The 20,562-nt window shown below is 41.1% G+C and overlaps 1 protein-coding gene across 5 annotated transcripts in view; it reads right to left on the reverse strand.

Annotated features, from left to right (window-relative positions):
• GRIK2 (glutamate ionotropic receptor kainate type subunit 2) overlaps positions 1-20,562 on the reverse strand; it is a 633,079-nt gene that overhangs the window by 606,309 nt on the left and 6,208 nt on the right. The window lies entirely within an intron of this gene.

The following is a 20,562-nucleotide window of genomic DNA, read 5'->3' on the forward strand; positions in this document are numbered from 1 at the left end:
TTTCTCAGCCTGTTTCCTCATCTGTGAAAGGAGATTAAGAGCACCTACTTTTTAGGCTTATTATAGGAATTAAATAAATATTGTGTATGCAAATGCATACAAAATGCAAACCATTAAACAAGTATACTTGTGCAACATGCAATAAGACAGTCCAAGTTTCAACCACACTATCCCACTGTCCCTATAAGTCCACCTGTACGTGTCATACCTGTGTGTTGATTTAGAGTTTCTAAAATGTGGTCATTGTAGCTGTACAATCTCTAATTATCTCAGGACCTCAGCCATCCTTCAATATTACCAGTGAGCCCAAATACCTCCACCACCACCCAGCCCCATTGCACAGGCCCGTATGAGATTTTGGTAATTTAACAAAGCCACTAGTTACACAAAGAGTGAAAGAGATACACTGAAAATAGGATGATTATGAGTAAAAGGAAATGGAAGTGGGTCCTGCAAAGGTGGGAGGGTGATGGGAAAAGATCCTACACCCCTGTGAAGAATAGATCACATGATAGAACCTAGTAAAAGAAGTGAGTAAAACCAGCTTGCTGCCTAGGCTGAGGAAGATGAAAAAAGACAAGGCATTGGAGCTGTCACAGGGAAGGAATGAGTCAGAGAAAGGTAAGCAAGAGGGAAAACAATGTAAGTTGTATGAGAGGCTTTCTTCTTTCCTATCTTGGGTGCAGCTAACTCAGACATCTCTGCTCTTAAAGGCTAGGGAAATCATGTAGACATGACCACATTAAAAATAGCACATTCAAGACTTTCCAGTAAAGATTTGAAATCTCCTTGGCATGTCAGGGTGACCCTGCTACTGGAGCTCTCAAATAAATGAGAGGAAATGGATAATAACCTGGGTTTGGGGGCTCGTTCTCTTCTAGATCTCATGGCTGTCATTTTGCAGATGCTGTTTAGAGTAGCTATTTCTCATTCAATTGATGTTGAGGACATTGACATTTCCATTATAATAATTTAAGAAAAGAGGAACAAACGGTGATTGATGAGAGGGGATTAGCAGAGGGAACAAAGGCGTCTCCTCTCCAACCTTTCCTCACCTGCCCAACCAGCACCCTCACAGAAAGCCTCAACCACCCCATCATGCTGCCTTGGAAAGACCACATGGACAGCTGCCTTTTTGGCCAAGCAGTGTGAAATGAAACAACAAGAAAAGAAATGAAGCACAAGAGACAAGCATTTGCAACACTTAGTCTCAGACTTTTGTAGGGTAGTATTTTGATTCATGGAAACTTGAATACAAAATTTTACAAACTTCAGTGGAAAAAGTATTTTCACCCCACCCCTCCATATGTAGTCTGGTACCAGTCCACAAAAGGGTTGTTAAACTCTGCATGGACCACTTCATAAAAATAGGCTCTTTTATCTGCTGCCAGAGAGCAACAAAAGAGCTCTTGCGTGTCTGTGGAGATTCTAGGATGATGTTAGGATGGATAATAGAGAGACAAATACTTGCTGAAATACTGTCTGTTACTCCCAGAATCACTATAGCAATACCCAAGCCAAGCAGCTGAGAAAAGCCTTAACACACTATGCAATTCAAATGCAACCCATCACTGCTGCTGTAATTACAGGCGCCTGCCTTCCTCCTCTCAGATCTGTGGATAAAAGCCTAGGGCTGAATTTGTATCTCAGCTGCACAGAAGCCGAAGCTAGTAGTCAATAAACACAGAGGACTCTGCGTTTGACAGACAGGCTCTTGTAGGATAGACAGCTAACCTATTGTTCAACAGTTCGTCCACACTCAGATTATCAGGATGACAGAAAGGGAAGGGACGTTTTTGGATGCTCCCTAAATGCAAGGACTTTATCTCATTTAAGCCCCACAACAACCATAGAAGTGAGGTGTTATTATCCTTATTTTTTAAATAAGAAAAATGAGGCTCAAAGGTTGAGTCATTTGCCTCAGGTCGCACAGCTTTGTAAGGTGTGGAATTGGCCCTGGAATCCAGATCTTTCTGACCACATTGTCCATGTCTTTTCCAGCTCAGTCTGGAATTGGGCTCCTGGCAATAGTAGGTTATTAGCAGTGGGCTGTGGTGCGCATAACTTGTAAACTCTCAAAGGCTGACGCATGGCAATTTTCAAATGAGAATTCTGCACCTCCATCCTTTTAGGGGGAGGTAGAGTGATCAAGATTTAAGATTCCACCATGGCTATATCCGTGTGCAGGCGGATCAGAAAATATTGAATGTAAGGGCAACCTAAAAGATTAAAAAGAGCACATCAGGGTTACTAGGGAAGGAATACTTAGGAAGGCACAGAGAGGCAAGACTTCGAATCTCTAGAATCTCTGTCTTCTTAAAATGGGACTGCAAACATTTGTGCTGAGGTTACACAGACTGTATTAGAGGATGGGGGAGAGTGCCCACCAGCCACGTGGAAATTTACCTTCGTACACAGATAAGTTATTCTCAGATTTTTGCTGTACTAACATTGAACCCACTTCCTTCTCTCTGAGCAGGCCAATTGGGATCTCCTTCCAGTGATGTAGGCTCCTCTCAAATATAGATCCCAGGAGAATCACCTCCAATTTCCCACTCTGTAGATCACAGCATTAGTCTATCTCAAAGCCTCCAGCCACACGTTTTTATACCATTTTACTAGGAATTTATGAAGCCTTAACATATCCAGTTTTTAAAAATATGATCTTAAATACATAGAAAAAAATAAATCTACTATTGAAAAATATGCCCTTTAAAGAAAAAATTGGGTAAACCTAGCAACAAACCCTGAGGAATTACCCATTTCAAAATGTTGTTATGTGGAAGTGGCTTTGAAGTTCAATTTAATTTCCTGGAAGCCCCAAACAACTCTATTTCCCTACAGAAAATAACTAAGCATCAGGGATGATAATGTGATTAGCAAGTAAAACACCTGGAATTTGCTTAGCAAATCAGAAAGCAAAGAGAGGACTGCTATGAAACTGCAGCAGTTCCTCCCCTGCCCAACCTCATCACCAGCGCTGAAGAGCCATCCTCATCTTCAGAAGTAGGCAGGGGGGGGTCAGGCCTGCCATTGTAGAGAAATACCCCACTATTTGTCACCTGCCTAAAGGCCTATTGGGTCCTGGTTGATCGTCTGGCCCCTCATGTTCCTGAAGGGCACCCCACTGGCCTGAAAAAAACCACATAGGACTTCTGGGGTGTGGAGGGTGTCCAATCATCCTTCTGAGAATAACATAATATGTAGACGCATCTGATCTAAATGAGCCTGAACCAATTACAGAAATCAATACTTTGTGTTGCAAAACTAATTAAATGATTGACCAATTGATTGATTATATTAACATTTAGGTTCTTATATGCCAGGCCCTTCACTAAGCACTATATGTTATCTCTTTTAATCCCAAGAATAACTTTATAAGGTGAATAATATTATCATCCCCATTTTATAAGTAAGGAAACTAAAACTTAGGAAGATTCAGCAGCATGTTCCAATCATATAGCTCAAAAGCAGCAGAGCCAGGTTCAAATTCAGATATATGTGAATCCAAAACCCAAGCTCATGACCTTATAATAGAAGAACTGGTTGATAATTAACAAACATCTATATAGTGGAAAGTTAAGACACTTAAAAAACCGTTACACAGGGCTTCCCTGGTGGCGCAGTGGTTGAGAATCTGCCTGCCAATGCAGGGGACACGGGTTCGAGCCCTGGTCTGGGAAGATCCCACATGCCGCGGAGCAACTAGGCCCGTGAGCCACAATTGCTGAGCCTGCACGTCTGGAGCCTGTGCTCCGCAACAAGAGAGGCCGCGATAGTGAGAGGCCCGCGCACCGCGATGAAGAGTGGTCCCCACTTGCCGCAACTAGAGAAAGCCCTTGCACAGAAACGAAGACCCAACACAGTCATAAATTAATTAATTAATTAATTAATTTTTAAAAAAAAGAAAACCGTTACACAAAAATACTTGAAAACAGAAAAATGTTCACAATAAAGTGTTAAGTGAAAATAAATTAACAAAACATGTATAGTACGAGTCAAGGATAAATCTCAAAATGACATTTATGGTGAAACAATGGGTGATTTTTAAATAATTTTTTATATATTTTCCATTTTCTACAATAACCGTATTACTTTTTTTTAAATTTATTTGTTTATTTTTGGCTGCGTTTGGTCTTCCTTGCTGCGCGCTGGCTTTCTGTAGTTGCGGCGAGCGGGGGCAACTCTTCGTTGTGGTGCACGTGCTTCTCATTGCGGTGGCTTCTCTTGTTGCCGAGCACGGGCTCTAGGCGTGTGGGCTTCAGTAGTTGTGGCTCACGGGCTCTAGAGCACAGGCTTAGTAGTTGTGGCGCATGGGCTTAGTTGCTCTGCGGCATGCGGGATCTTCCCGGACCAGGGATCAAACTCGTGTCCCCTGGACTGTCAGGCAGATTCTTAACCACTGCGCCACCAGGGAAGTCCCTACTATATTACTTTTATAATCAATCAAAATATTTTGTTTTAATTTTAAAAGGCTAGCAAATACAAACAAAATGATAACAGTGGTTTTAGTTAAATGGCACAATTATAAGAGGTTTTATTTTCACTTTTACACTTTTCCATATTTTCCCAAATGTATCAGTACTACAGTGCATTACTTCATAACCACACACACACATAAAGTTAAAAACTCTAAAGAGCTGAGCTCCTTTCTAAAATGTTTAATTGGATGCCTGTGGCAGAGACTACCAGTGGTCCTTCAATATTCATTCTCTATGCCTTCTACAGAAATAGACCCTGAGATTTTCAACTGGGCACATTTCCTGTAATAGGGCTTCAATTCCCAGCCTCCTGTTTGCCCAGGCGTAGCCATGTGCCTAAGTTCCTGTCAATAGGATATGAAGTAAAACGGTGTGTGCAACATCCAGGAGGTGTCCATCCTGCTGTTGGGAAGGTGCATGAGATCCCTAGAGCTCCACTTTAGACCATGAGAAAGTCCACATCAGATGCCAGATATAGACGCCAGAAGAGAGAGCTGGAAGCGGCATGGACCCCAGAAGGCTACAGATCCACCACACCATCCCTGACTTGTATGTGAGACAGAAGTACACATCTATCTTGTTTTGTTTTGTTTTTCTGGAAGGTGGGGTGATGTTTTTGTGATATGTTACTGAATCTACATCCTAACTAATACGGTACTTAAATACTTAAAATAATTTAGACTAGTTCTCTCTCTCTTTCTCTCGCGCGCTCTCTCTCTCTCTCTATATATATATACACACATACACACATACACATTTATGTACACACACATGTGTGCAAGTGTTCATGAATATTTGTATATAAATATATGTGTGTGTGTATGTGAAATATATTAACGGCATCACTATGATTTGAGACAACAGGCCCAGCCCAGCTGAAGACTTCTGGAGTTAGAGCCGTGGAGAGAAGGAACACAGACAGCACAGCCATTCTAATAACTAATCTAATAACAAGAATGGAATGTCGGGACTTCCCTGGTGGTCCAGTGGCTGGGAATCTGCCTTCCAATGCAGGGGACACTGGTTCCATCCCTGGTCGGGGAACTAAGATCCCACATGCCGCAGGGCAACTAAGCTCGCACGCCACAACTAGAGAGAAGCACACACGCCACAACGAAAGATCCCGCATGCCACAACTAAGACCCGATGCAAACAAAAATAAATAAATAAAATTAAAAAAAAAAAAAAAAAGAATGGAATGTCTGAGTAAAGGCCTCAGTAGATCACAAGTCTCAGAGAAAGATGCAAACAGCAGGCTTTAGAAACCTTTCCATGCAGATGCGGCTAGATGCCTCTCTTCATGTTAGAATAATTATTTACATGTTACTACTGTGTGCACTTGTCACACTGTTTTGCAATTTTCTTTTCTGTGGTTACCTATACCTGTAGATTATGAGATCCTGGATGCAGAGACCAGTTCTTTTTACTTTCAACTTCTTTAGTGTCCTAGAGCCCAATACAGTGTCTGGCATAAGGTAAGCAGTTAAACATTTGTTAAATGAATGAACAAATAACACACTGGATTATTGGTTGCTTGTACAAATAGACCTAAATACTAAGGTATATATTACAAAGAAGCAACATATTACAAGGTATATATTAAAGTACAAACTCTAGATATTAGAGAAAAATCATCTCCAAGTATATATATATTTTGATAAGTTATATCAAACTAAAAGTGAATTTCAATATGGTGGATTCTTCAATTCTATCAACGTATTGAAATAAAATATTGAAACAGAGCCTATAGTATAGAACTGAAAAATATACATCTTACTGCCTATCAGAAAAAAAAACAGTATCATTAGGAACCTCTATATAATGTATTTTATAATAACCATATTTTGGGGAAATTTTCATATTTACTGAAATTTTAGTTATGTCTTGCTTTACAATTATTGTATTATGTCAATAATCAAAGAACTGGATCAGATACCAGTGCTGAATAAATATTTGTTGAATTAAATGGAAATTTAAATCAAAAATGGAAGCAAAATTGAAAGAGTTGATAGGAGGCTTTTGGCATCCTCCCTACAACCACAGTATAAAGCATTACTTTATTTTCTGGTAAACAAATTTAGTTTTATCTCCCTTTCTTGAAGAATAGCACCAAAAGAGAGAGGGAGAGAGATTACTTATACTAAATACGGCTTTTCCTTATTAATACGTAGTGATCTTTTTATATTCATTTAGTTCCCTTATAACATATGCAGCACAGGAGAACAATAAACAAATTTGAGCATTAAAATTCTCTCCACAGTTCACTTAGAAAATATGCTACTTTGAAATCTTAGCTAAGAGTCTATCCTTGTTTATATTAAAAATGCTGATGTAGTCTGGCCACCTGCTAGGCAATAAAAGATGTATAAAATTCAAAGAACTTTGAGCAATTCACTTCCATTACCACTGCCTTGTGGCTGTCAAGTTTAGTAAAGTCAGAGACTCCGACCTAAAGCCAATAAATGAGTATCCTTGAATAAATGTAAATGTGTTAATAACATTATCTACTGTGTACATTTTTTCATATCCTATGCATATATTTAAATTTATCCTAAACAAATGGGAAGGTTAAAGGCATAATAATTCTAACTTATCACTGGATGAATATACAGGATTAAAACCTACTGTGAGTCTATCTCTGTTTTATAAATAATTTCATTTATATCATTTTTTTTAGATTCCACATGTAAGTAATATCATATGATATTTATTTACAAAACAGAAATAGATACACAGACATAGAAAACAAACTTATGGTTACCAAAGAGGAATCAGGGGAGGAATAAATTAGAAGTTTAGGTTTAACAAATACACACTAATATATATAAAATAGATAAACAACAAGGACCTACTGTATAGCACAGGGAACAGTATTCAATATCTTATAATAACCTATAATAGAAAATAATCTGAAAAAGAATAGATACATATACAAACGTATAACTGAATCACTTTGCTGTACACCTGAAACTAACACAACACTGTAAATCAATTATACTTAAATAAAATTCAGATAACAATTAAAAAAAAAGCTTACTGTGAAATTCATGCCATAAAAAAGGATTTTTCATAATATGTCTTCCAGAGAACTGCACACCACCAGATACAATTTTTTGAAAGTACATATTTCCATGCTCTCAATCATTAAATCCCCTTTGAACTATTTTCATTAAAATAACTAACAATATTTAAACACATATTAGTAAACATAGTTGAGTCCCAATAAGAAAAATTCTGAGGAATAGTAAAGTTAACTCAATGAGCTTCTTCAATATTTATCTTAAAATTATCATTAGCATGTAATTATGATGATTTCAATACTTTAGAATCTCTAGGACTTCCCTGGTGGCGCAGTGGTTAAGAATCCACCTACTAAAGCAGAGGACATGGGTTCGAGCCCTGGTCCGGGAAGATCCCACATGCCGCGGAGCAAGGAAGCCCGTGCGCCACAACTACTGAGCCTGCACTCTAGAGCCTGCGAGCCACAACTACTGAAGCCTGTGTGCCTAGAGCCCGTGCTCAACAAGAGAAGCCACCGCAATGAGACGCCCGTGCACCACAATGAAGATTGGCCCCTGCTCGCCGCAACTAGAGAAAGCCCATGTGCAGCAACAAAGACCCAACGCAGCCAAAAATAAAATAAATAAAATTAAAAAAAAAAAAAAAGGAATCTCTAACCAATCTATAATTGTGCCACTGTTAATGGAACCATCAATAAGGTGTCTCCTATACATAATTTTGTATAAAGTCTCCCAGATGGCAAGTTAAATTATAGGAATATACTTAATTAACTGATGTTTTACCTAATTGGCAATAAATATGGAAAACTCTTAGTTACCAATAATTTGGACAGATAAAGATATTATCAGTTTTAGTACTAAAGCAGCGTATATAATTATTGACAATGTCCACCTGAAACAAATATACGAGCATTCTGGTTTCATTCCAAAAGTAGTGTTCAGATTTCAACCCTTGGCACCATGACCTAACAATGACCCAGATAGTATAGTCACAGCAATGGGCTGGGGGAGGGGTGGACACGGTTTAGTCCAAGGGGTTTCTAATGAACACCTAGGCTGGACTCTATTTTCAGCCCAGATTCTGGGCCATTCACACGTATTCAAGGCAACTGAGTTGGGGTCTTCTTAACTAGAGCAGATGTCTGCTGGTTTTTTTTTTTTTTTTTTGATAGATTTTGGGAAAACAACATTTTAAGATGATCTGTTAGGGGCGACTCTAGTAGGAGGTTGAGAGGGAAAGGTCCCACAACTATTCATCATCTTTGACATTATTTGTAAAACAACACCTGCTTAAGATTCCCTTGGGCGGTGGGGTCGGTTATATGAGTGTAAATATTCTAAATGCTTAGGTTGTAAAGGATCAGTAAGCACATCAGTGGTATGCTGAGAGCCCAACACTGTGTGTGTTCTGAGAGGGATGATAAAATATCCAAGCCACAACCCTTATCTACAAAATTTACTCATTGTTTTACACAGCCTAGCCATGATTATCAATTGCCAGTCCAGAAAGTTGATGCACCCACGCAGAGGAATTATAATTTTAAGGTCAAAAACTCCTTAGGATTAACTAGCTCAGTGATTGATTTTCAACCTGCCTGGGAGTTTTGTTTTGTTTCTTTTAAGTGCATTTCTTAAGAGTTTTCTAAAAAAGTGAAGGCACTACAACTATGCAGTTGTGGAACTATGCAGTTGTGAAAAATGAAACATTTTAAACCACAGAATCTCCAGGTTTGGGAATCAGGAATTTAAATTATTTAAAGCTCTTTCCATTCTGATGTGAAACAAGGTTTGGGAACCATTGGTCTGATCAAACTTTCTTGCCAATGCTTGAATTTATTCTACAGAATCCCTATCGAAAATAGACGTTTTGGAGGAGACAAAACAATCTAGATTTTTAAAAGGATAGTTGATGTATGGAACAGTAAAAGGAAGAGAAATGCATCTTAGAGAACAAGCTGACGATGAGTCATTGAAACATCACCCCCAATCTCCAGGAAGGCTTCTTGAGGGATCAACCCAGAATCCTCAGGGAAAGATGACAGAATGGAATACTGCCCTGTCCTTCACCCACTGGAAGCAGGAACTCAATGGCAACTTCACATACTCCAACATCAGTTCTGCTATGATGCAGAACTGCTTCCAGAAACCCCAAACCAGACTTAAGACAGGGGAGTATTTTTCAACCTGCATTTAGGCCATTCATCCTTTGGATTATCATAAAAATTTGAGACTGCCTCTCCTTCATCCAATTCCTGAAAGTTAGAAATCAGTGCTCCAAAATCTCATTATCCTCAACATCCAGGAAATTTTCCCAATAAACTTCATATTCCGAAGTTTTAAGAACTTTAAAAAATTTTTCCAAATATAAAAATGTATTATAAGTTGAATACACTTTTCAAATGGTCTGCTGGATGCTCTAATGTGGCACCACTGGTGTGGGGTTGAGGGGGTTCTTCATCTCTCTCTACTCACCTCTATGCTGCTTCCCCAACACTGGGTTAGAGCTTACAAAAAAAGAGCCAAAAGTAATTCAGAGGGGCCTTAAGGAAGAATGGTGAGGTGAGTGCTGTATGAGTGACACCAGAGTCTGTCGAGCCTTAAAGAGTAAGTCCCGGAAAGACTGCCTAGGACAGCTCCTTGATGAAGATGCCAACGTCACCAGAGAAAAGTCCCCCTTTTCTATCCCAAACAACTGTAGTAAATCTGAGTGTTTGTGAGACTTAAATAATAGCTAAAAGTTCATAACAGGCAGATGGATGAAGAATTAAGTATATATAAAATCAGGCACAGCTTTTCAGAAAATGTTTTTAAGCATAAATTAGAAAGACTATGCCATTGTGAAAAAGTGAAAAATCTTAAACCACCAAACTTAGCATGATTTCTTTGCTTATTATTTTGGCTTTTAGTTGTGATATGTTTCTTACTTATATTGTGGATATTTGATAATGCCAATTAAATTCCTGATATACAGAGAAGAAAAGGAAACTATGGACTTGCTCTTCTGTCAAACTACCAACTCAGAAGAAAGTTTGTTCTATTAGTCAATAATCCTTTTCAACATGTTCATAATCGCTTCAGGTGCAATCCAAGGAAGTCTATTCAAGAACAGTTTAGAAAAGACAGACTATTGCAAATGTTTATGCACATTTTAAGAAGTTGAATGAAATATACACAAGTGATAACAAATTTGACCTTGCTCTACACATACACAGTAGATGAACAACTACACCTTCAATCCCCAAAGTCCTTTTCTACCAATAAGTCCAGAGTTCTATGCATTTTCCTATTAATTCCAACATTATCCTTGGAAATTAGATAACAAGTAATACCTAGTATACAGAAATAGACATCAAGACCTAATGAGATTTAATTATTTTTCCTAATTTACAGCCACTAGATGACAAAGTCAAGAGTAAAATTCCTAGCTCATACAGGTCTGGGGTCCTGAGTTCACGCAGAATTAGAAAATATCACTACAATGAATTCATTCTACTAAAATTGTTTTTAATTTTAATTTAATTTTAAATTCTGATTTGAAATAATTGTATTATATATTATATAAAATGATACAATTATATATATATATACATACATATATATGTGTATATATATATATATATATATATATATATATATATATAGTTTCAGGTAATGGAACTCTCTTGGAATTAGACAAAAAACATTGAGGATGCCTTAGGAGCAATATACTATAATCCCTTAAGGAAGCTAAGGGTACTTTTAAATAGTCTTCCAATGCATTCTCCTTTAGATTAACTGAAAACTTTTCCTTGCTTAATCATTTGATCTGGCCATGTGTTAAAAAGATATTCTTTTATTTCATTTAAGAATTTCACTTAAGAAGTATCCGTGATTCCATATTACTTAGTGGTAAAAAGAAATGAGCCATGAAGTCATGGAGGAACACAGAGAAACCTTAAATACCTATTACTAAGCTAAAGAAGCCGACTTATAAAGACTATACACTGTATGATTCCACCTATATAACATTCTGGAAAAGGCAAAACTGTGGAGAGAGTGGAAAGATCTGTGGTTGTGGGGTGGCGGGGGTGGGGGGGGCGGGGAGATAAGGAGGGGGAAGTAGAGCACAAAGGATTTTTAGGACAGTGAAACTCTGTATGATACTCTGTATGGTACATACATGCCATCATCCATTTGCAAAACCCATGGAATGTACACCCAGAGTGGATCCCAGTGTAAACTATGGACTTTGAGTGATACTGATGTGTCAATGTAGGTTTACCAATTGTAACAAATATACCACTTGATAGTCGGGGAGGCTGCTGTCTGTTTAGGTGCAGGGGTCTATGGGAAGTCTCTATACATTCTGCTCAAATTTTGCTGTGAATCTAAAACTTCTCTAAAAAAAAAAAGTGTTTTTAAAAATCTGAAAAAAAGAAGTATCCGTGATTCCAGACCAAGAACTTCTTAAAGGTTTCAATGACCAAGGACAAGGGTGGGTCCTTTGCTTCCATTTCAATAACACAGAGAAAAGAGATCCACTTATTCTTCATAGAATGTAAGCAGCAGACTGAGAAACCACTTGACTGCTTGTTGCAGCCCAAGTCAAGCCCATCCTTTCACTTTCAATTGCTTTCTAGGGGGGGACAAACAGGAGAAGAAACCCTATAACCTAAATATTAAAGCTCTGAAAAAGCAAGGCCTTAACTATCCTCTGATAGGGCCGGTCCATTCCCTATCCCAAAGCTCACCTTCTTAACTTCTGCCTAAATTCCTTTTCTGGTTCTGAGTCTTCTGCCAATGATATATTTCCCTGTCTTCTTCCCTATCACACATTTTATTTTATTTTTTTACAGGTCCTAGCTGGAGTCTAATCTCGCCTATAAAAATGCAAACCCACAATAATCTCCTTTAAACAACATTGTATATATTTTCTGCACCACTCAATTTGTACTTTAATATGTATACGTCTTTTCTCTTCAATTGGATTACAAACTCCTTGAGGTCAGAATCTGGGTCTTAGAACTGTATTTGCCTGGCACACAATATGTATTCAATTACTATTTGCTGAATAAATGGATGTGGTCAAAGTTTTGGACACAGGGAGAAGAATACGCTGGCAGGCATGGGAGAGGGAGACGGAAGGAGCTACAGACAAAGGAAACAAAGAAAAGGGATAACCTATGGAATAATGTTCTATGAAAGAAAAGGTGGAAGAAACAAAGGAGGCAAATGTCTAGGGGAAGCTACCAGAACCAGTGACTCTTCCTAAAATTGATGCAAAGCACAGAGAATCAGAGGCTACCCTGGAAAAATAGCATAATTCACTGAAAAACATCACTCGACCAGCAGTCAGGATATTCATGTTTTGGTCTAAAATCTGACACTAACTAGCTGTGACCAGAAAAAGAGATTTAACTGCTCTTGGCAACTCATATCTAAACCTAGGATACCAGACTTGATCTCTCAAGGCCCCTTTGGCTCACATATTACGTGATTTGATAGTTTTCCTTCATCTTGAAAGAGTTTTCATTTCATTTCTTCTGGGCAAGGAGGGGCCTGAATGCACTAAAAGGTATAATAAACAATACGGAGGCTTTCGTTGGTAAAAAGATGAGCGGGATTAAAAAGACAACATAAAATAAACCAAATGCCTACGATGATAACGAAGCAGAACATTTCTTTGATATTTGCATTGCTTATTTGATCATTTTAGCTGAGCAATATTCCCATTGTGATAGGTCAAGGACTCAGAGTGAGGCAGAGCTGGAGACAGAAGTGGGAATTAGAGGCAACACCTTTCAAACACTTGCTTTCCTTCAATGATGGAAAAGTACCTTGTTGATTTAAAAGGGTGTGAAAAGCATTTAAAGATCCTTTTGATTGGGAGGAGATATGTCAATGTAAGAATATCATTGACATCTGATTTCAAATCATCACATATGCTCAAAGACTTGGACTAATACAAGCAAAAAGATCAATTTACAACGCATTGAAATGTCTGGCAGTAGAGCTAGAAAAGACTGTGTATCAAACAGCATTTGGCTTCCCTCTTTTTTCAGCCTCCCCTTCACATCAGTGTTAATCACTCAGCACTCCCTTAGTACCTGGAATTCTCTTTTGTATCTGAGCATCTCTATCACAGACAGAATCGATTGATCTAATAAACTTATCCTAACTTTACAGTCTAGGGACTATGTGCTCTCCCTTTCAGAATATACTTGTCTTAAACCAAGGCCCCGGAAGAGGGCAAATGCTAAACCAAAAAGAAAGACTGATAGAATTACATGTGTCCGTGGGAAAAACATCTGAAAACCACAACGTCCCCAGACCCTTTCAGATCTTTACACATAGCCCTGCTGTCCAGTGACCTGTCTCTATTAAAAGAATGTTTAGTTTTTAATTAAGGAAATGAAGGATTCAAGTCAATCAATAGGAAAATGCTATATTTGAATGCTGTGGTAAATGAAAAAGAGCCTCAAAGCTGAAATATAAAAATAAAATGGAAAATAAAAAATTCTGCAGAAAGATCTTAAGGGTCTTCTCTAACCTCCTATTCAGTTTTACCATATTAGTTTTATCCGATAAGCTAATTGTCACTTTGAAAATACAACAGTATAAAATGTTTGGCCCTAATGGTGTGAGGCAAGAGACAAATAAGCCTACTTGTTCAGGGATCAATGAGGAGTGGGGACGTGGGGTGGGCAGGAGGGTGAAAACTGGTGACTTTGAGGCTACCTCCTAACCAGCTGAGTGCTTTCGATTTGGTCAACTTGGAATTTTTTTAAACAATTTTTTAAATTATGTACAATCAAAATTGGGGAGATTTTTATATAAAAACTTGGGTTTGGGTTTTTTTTAAGAATAATCAAAGGAACAGACAACTTTGAGAGGACAATTTCACAAGGCAAGAAGCAGTTGGAAGGAACAATCTCGTAAGAGACTGAAGCTTGACTTTCACCATGTGAAAATGAGAACACTAAATGTGTTCTCAATGAGAAGCGAAGAATTGCCCTTTTTCCAGGGGCAGAAGGAACCTGAATGCACTAAAGTATGGTAACCTGAATGGATAAGTTTCATTAAGGAAAAACAAGGGCGGGATTAAAAAGACAACATAAAACCTAAGTCAGATACCTATGACTCTACTGAAACTGTAGAAGAACATTTTTTGAAATTATTTTTGCGGTTTCTCTAGTACAGATAAGCATTGCTTATATGAAAAAATTGCCAAAAACAAAACTTTTAAAGAAAAGTAAAATTTGTTCTTTTCAGTTATTGAAAAGAAACGATTCATCATCAACATTTACCCTCAATACCCTGGATCCTCTCAAAAAATTTTACATGTCTATTGTTTTTGAAATAAGAAACATATATAATCCCATTTATGAAGTGAGCTCTTAAAAATATTTCCTTTTTGAAACTTGGTCCTCAACCTAGGTTCACAGTATATGGTGAAGGTCTAAAGAAAGCTTATTTAACCTACATTAAATCTTGATAATGCATTAATGAGTCTTTTAAAGGGATAATTTTAATTCCCCAATCTTCAACCATAAAGACTATATAGTGCTAATCTGCCTTGCCCTTTCGATTAAACCTGTTAAGGGCGTTCTATTTAGTCAGCACCCGGAATGGGCCATTAAAATTCTTGTTCGGTAAGAGTTGTGTTCAGTGCTCTGTTGTTTTAAATTCCATTAAATCCAAATGCTCTTTATCGCGGCATGACCACCGTGACTTCAATCAGCCAATTTAATTACCTTACAAAATTGTCAGCAGAAGCAGCAAAGAAAAACAGGAAGCCCTATGACGTTATCAGATTGAAATCTTCCTCTTCAGTGTTTAATCTAGACCAATCAATAATGATGATGTGCGCCTACTTCCTTCTCTTTCAGGGGCTTTTGACCTTACCTTTCATGCTAAGATTTAGGGTTTAACATTCATTGGAAGCACTTCTAGTACCTTGATAACTGGATTACAAATTGAAAGTCCACGGAAGATAAAGCTTCACCACCCAAATGCAAAACAATCAACAATTCCATTTCAATACTTTAGACCATCCTACAGAGGAAAATTTTAGGATCTCCTGCAAACCCCAGGTATTACGGATGCAGTAGATTAAAGCCTTAAGGCTATTACAGTTGAAAGACACTGAACTACTTTCTACTCTGATGTGTAAAAATGGACATCAACAATTTCCAGGGAATCAATGGAATTGGAGCTACAATAACACAGTAAAATCCTAAGAACAGAAAGAGAAAATAAATCCCTCTCACTTGAATTTCTACCACAAAAGAGCAAGACATTTATCAGAAATTTAGATAATTAAAAGAAAATCAAAGATTATGTCATCATTATCATAGGCAACCCTTTATTTAATGGTGAATAGACTTGAAAAGGCTCTGATAACCAATGATACATCCTGTGTTTGGTCTATGTTATGTTCCTCCTTTGTGTGGGAGCAATTCACATTAACTTTCCAGGGCTGAGTAAATGTTGAAACAGTGTCATTTGAGAATTCAGGACTGAACACACTGCAGTGATCACTTGAATTAAGCTAAAAAGCAAAAGGTGTCTATCTGAAGAAATGTCTACTGACATATAAACCCTTGTTCACTTCTTAAAGACAACCTCACAAAGCCAGAAAACATGTTGAGTCCCATGTGTCTTGGTGGAGAAGAGGTGCTATTTCTAGAGGACGAAAAGATCATTTTTAAGTCATTTTCTGAAACGAGTGTGCCTCCGTTGATGGATCACATCAGAGTTATTCTTTGAAGCTTTAAGAATAAGTGAGAACTTACGTGAAAAAACAGATCAGATTCTTTTTCTTTACGTTTCTTTTTTTTTTTTTTTTTTTTTAGCGTGGCCGTTGTGTTGGCGATTCTTGGAAAGATTTCCCTCCCCTGCTTTCCAGAGCTCTGCTGAGCAGGTGTTCGGGCTTTATCTGTTTCAGACAGTAGCCGCTATTACTCCCGCATCCCCACCTCCCAAGAGCCAGTTTTCCAGCTTCCAGCTGTAACGCCACTCCCCACCCCCCCTCCCGCCCACCTCACCTCCTAAAGGAAGAAAAATCTCTTCCAAAGATCTTGTAGAGAGTGGCGGCTTCTAAGCCCAGCCAATTCATTCACACTCCTCGGTATTGTAGCACATCTGCTACTAATGATTCTATCTGGGAGCACATGGGATAGCCAACAAATAGGGGGATTTCCATAGGCACACTTTGCGTCCCCTCTCACTCTGTGGGTTTTATAATCTGGGCTGTCCCTGAGCTGGCTGCCTTCACCTTTGGCTTGTGCGCAGGGAGGTGGCTAAGCGCTGTGCCATGGGGCCAGCGCACAGTGCCAAGGAGGTCCGAGCGCGTCTGGGGGTAGACCTCGCCTGGGAAGCCTTTTAGAAAAGCCGTCCTACTGGAACGCCGAAGAGAAAAGCTAGGTCGAAACATCTGAAGGGAATGAGTGGCCTACCACGATCTCAGCTCCTCTGAAAGGACTGTCTTGGAGAGGCTGCCCACGAGTTTGGGAGAAAGTTTGGGTTCCTGTCTTCGCTCTTGGCATTCTAACTGCCATTCCAGATAAGGAATTTGGAAAACCCGACCTCGAAGATTGTAAACAAGTGGTGGCTTGGGAAGTGATTTCTTAAAGAAGATGCCAAAGCCGCCCAACCCCCAAACTCCGAGACGGACTGCTAGCCCTGCGTGGAGCCCCGCCCGGAGCTGGCTTCTACCCCTTCCCACGCTTTCCCAGGAGCAGAGGTCGAGCGAGAAGAGAAGGGTGGCTAAAGTAGCAAAAGAAACGTTCAAGTACCTCGGAGCCACTGTGGTGCTGGGAGACCTTGGAACTGGGGCTCGCGCCTTCGCCCGTCCAGCCGCTAGCAGGGCCGGGCCGCAGCTGCGGGGAAACAAAGGTGCCTCATTTGCATTGCGCGGCGCCGCAGGCTGCCGGGCGGGAGCGCACGCGAGAGGCCCCGCGGGGGGCGTCGCAGGCTCCGCGCCTGAAAATGCCGGCCCCAGGACTTCTGACCTGACCTGGAGCGGGGAAACTGACCCTCTAAGTGTCCAAGATCCACCGTGTCCCCCGACAACGCGCCCGCTGGGTGGTCGCCCTGGAGAAGCCAAGCTGGGCCAAGCCAAGATCAAAGGCGGGGAAACTGCCACGACCCACCCACGGCGCGGCGCCGCCCGCCCGCGGGCGAGGAGCTGACCCTTGGCTGACCCTCAGGTCGCTCCCCCATCTCCCCAGGCTGCCTGCAAGCTTCGGGAAAGCTCCCTGGGGTCGGCGCTCGGGAAGACTTTCTCTAGGAGGTGTTTGCAGAGCGGCTTCGGAGTAGCAGGCCCTAGTGGGCAGCCCCGAGGCCAGGCAGGGTGGGAGGGGGCGCCAGGGCACCGGCGCTCGCGGATGCGACTGCAGGAAGTTTTCCTGGAGGCCAGAGAGGAGTCATTGTGCCAGAGTGTTGGACTTGCTTCTCTAGAGTGCATTTGTCCGCGCGCGCGCGCGCGCGCGTGTGTGTGTGTGTGTGTGAGAGAGAGAGAGAGAGAGGAGAAAGGGAGAAAAAGATTGAGCACTCGGAAGATGGGCGGGGGTGGCGAGGGACTCGGCAAGTGTCAGCACCCTAGGCTGCTCCCCGATCCACACTCGTCGGTAGGAGGACGCAGAGTCAAGTCACAGCCCTAGCGGGAGCGGGGGGAAGGCCAGCAGAGAGCCCGTGAAGGTGGTTTGCCACCACCTACGGGAAGAGGGCTTGCGGATGGGGCGGCCGCCGCGCGGGGCCCCGCGGTTGCCATAGCGCCGCCGCAGAGGCGCCCGGCGGCTGGCAGAGGCCAACCACACCGGGGTCGGGGGGGAAGGGGCTGGACGCCACCTCCTCAGTAGAGGCGGCGGGTCTCGCCCGCACCCCAGGGGCGGCTGCTGCACCAACGATTCCAACCCCTTCCCGTCCAAGGCACTGGGCCAGGGAGGAGGCACTGGTTCGCCTTTTCAGCTGAAGTTGAAAATAACCTTTCTCAAGAGTGGCTCATACGCGCGCAACCCATCTCCACCCCACTCAAAACATGTTCTTCCCAGAAGAAAATAAAACTCCTGCCATTGCATCAAAACATCCCCAATAGGTAAATGTTCCAAAGATGATCATGTATACAGTCCTTCACCACAGCTCAGGTCAGAAATCAGAGAAAATGAATCTCCACGTGGAAGATGTTTGAAGTTAATGGAGAAAATAACAAGTTATCTAGAAACTGGGCTGCTGGTTTAAGGTAGCAAGGCACAGGTGGGAAGGTGTCTGCCTACTCCCCTATTTCTTACAGACATTCTTAGTAAGCAGTGGTCTAGGAAAATGTATTTTTGTGTGTGTGTCAGCTCTTTTGGAAAGCTGCTACACACTCTGCTACAGTCGCCAAGATTTTTAATATGAAGATATGAAATGATCAGCGAATGTAACAATCTAATGATTCAGCACATATTATGCTGCAAGACCAGAGCAGCAATAATTAAATCTTTAGAGTATTGGTGGCAGTCTTCCGGCTCCCAGACTTCTTTTTTTTCCCCACCCAGTCCTCAAACACATTAAGACACACTAATTCACAAACACACTTCAGAAGACACCTCAGTATTCCAAATAAGTAGGTTGTACTACTCAAAATATTGGGCAAAACTACCAAACTGTAGCACTTACCATGCTTGAAGCAGAACAGCTGAACACACACACACATTTCCAGCGATACAGGGACCTGTTTAATCTCAAAGAAACAAGCATTCCTGTGGATGCTTGTTGCTAAGAGCAACGTGCTTAAGTACCATCTAAAGGCATGAAGAAAGCAGGAAAACTACTACAGCAGGAATCCAGTTATAACTCATTGTCTTTTCTTGTCCTTACCAGTCTTCTGGACTCCAGGTGTGTCTATGTGTTGGTGGGGGAGGGAAGGTAGGGTTCCCTTTTTCAGTATGTGAAAGCATTCCTACCCTGGTTCCACAAAGCCTGAGAGAAGATGAATTTTATTATAGAAAAAGCATATGGGAAAAAGGCAAGAGAGAAGATACTGCTGACATAATAGGAAGTGCAGGCAATCACTCTTCGATTTAAATTTGACTGAGTGACTTAATGTATCTGCTTTTATCTCAAAGACATATACTCAGGATTATACGGTTTCCTGCACTCTTTGGTCTAAATCCACTCGAACTGTCAAAGGAGGCGCCCACAGTGGGAGCGTTTACCCTGCTGGCTTTCTCCTCTCTGGCTCTTATCTACTTAAGGGAACTTTCCCTGACTAGTTCTCCTACTGAAACTCCATTGGCCATCGAAAGCGGCTGAGCTTTGCCCACGCTTCATTTCCTCCAAGCAAATCTGACCAGCGTTTCCACCGGAGTCTCACGTTTAGCTTTTCCTTCGAGCCCCAAGGAAACCTGATTCCTTAGGAAAGCAATGGGTTCCCCTCATATAGAACTGCCACCTCGGCTTTTTTATCATGCTACAAGTGAAATAAAGACGCAGACTCAGACTCCCATACACAGACTCCCTCCGCCCCAGTCACCACTGGTCATCATGTATTATTAGTCCAGGACGCGCAGTGAGAAACCTGTGAGAGGAGGGCTCACAAGTTTAAAACAAACAAAAACTCTCCCTCACGACGCTATTTCTCTCCAACAGCAGCCTCCCCTTGTTAAGCAGACCCTTCAACCTTACAACAATATCTTTAAAAGCTCCGCGTACCCATAAGGGGACCAGGGATTGAAAAAACCGGTAGAATGAACCGAAAAGGCTCTCTGATGACAAATCAAAACGGTTAGCGCCTTTCACTTGCGGACCTGCCCAGGTCCCAGGCGGAAGCGGACAGACGCCAACTTGCCGAAGAGTTACCAGATATTAACTCATCAGCGGGGCCATCTGAGAGGCGTGTAGCCCCAGCGCGCACGTTCTTGGGGAAGGAGCAGCGGGCCGAGCCCGGGAGGCTCCCGGGGCGACAGGAGGGAGCGGCGGCGGTGGCCGTACCCCCAGCGTCATTACCGTCTCTGAGACTGGCTACCATGGGGACGTAACGCAGCCGCCACGACCACACACTGACACTCACTTCATCCTCCCGCGGCTGATTTTTTTTT

This window comes from Balaenoptera musculus, chromosome 12 (genome assembly GCF_009873245.2).
Source record: "Balaenoptera musculus isolate JJ_BM4_2016_0621 chromosome 12, mBalMus1.pri.v3, whole genome shotgun sequence".
Lineage (NCBI taxonomy): Eukaryota > Metazoa > Chordata > Mammalia > Artiodactyla > Balaenopteridae > Balaenoptera > Balaenoptera musculus.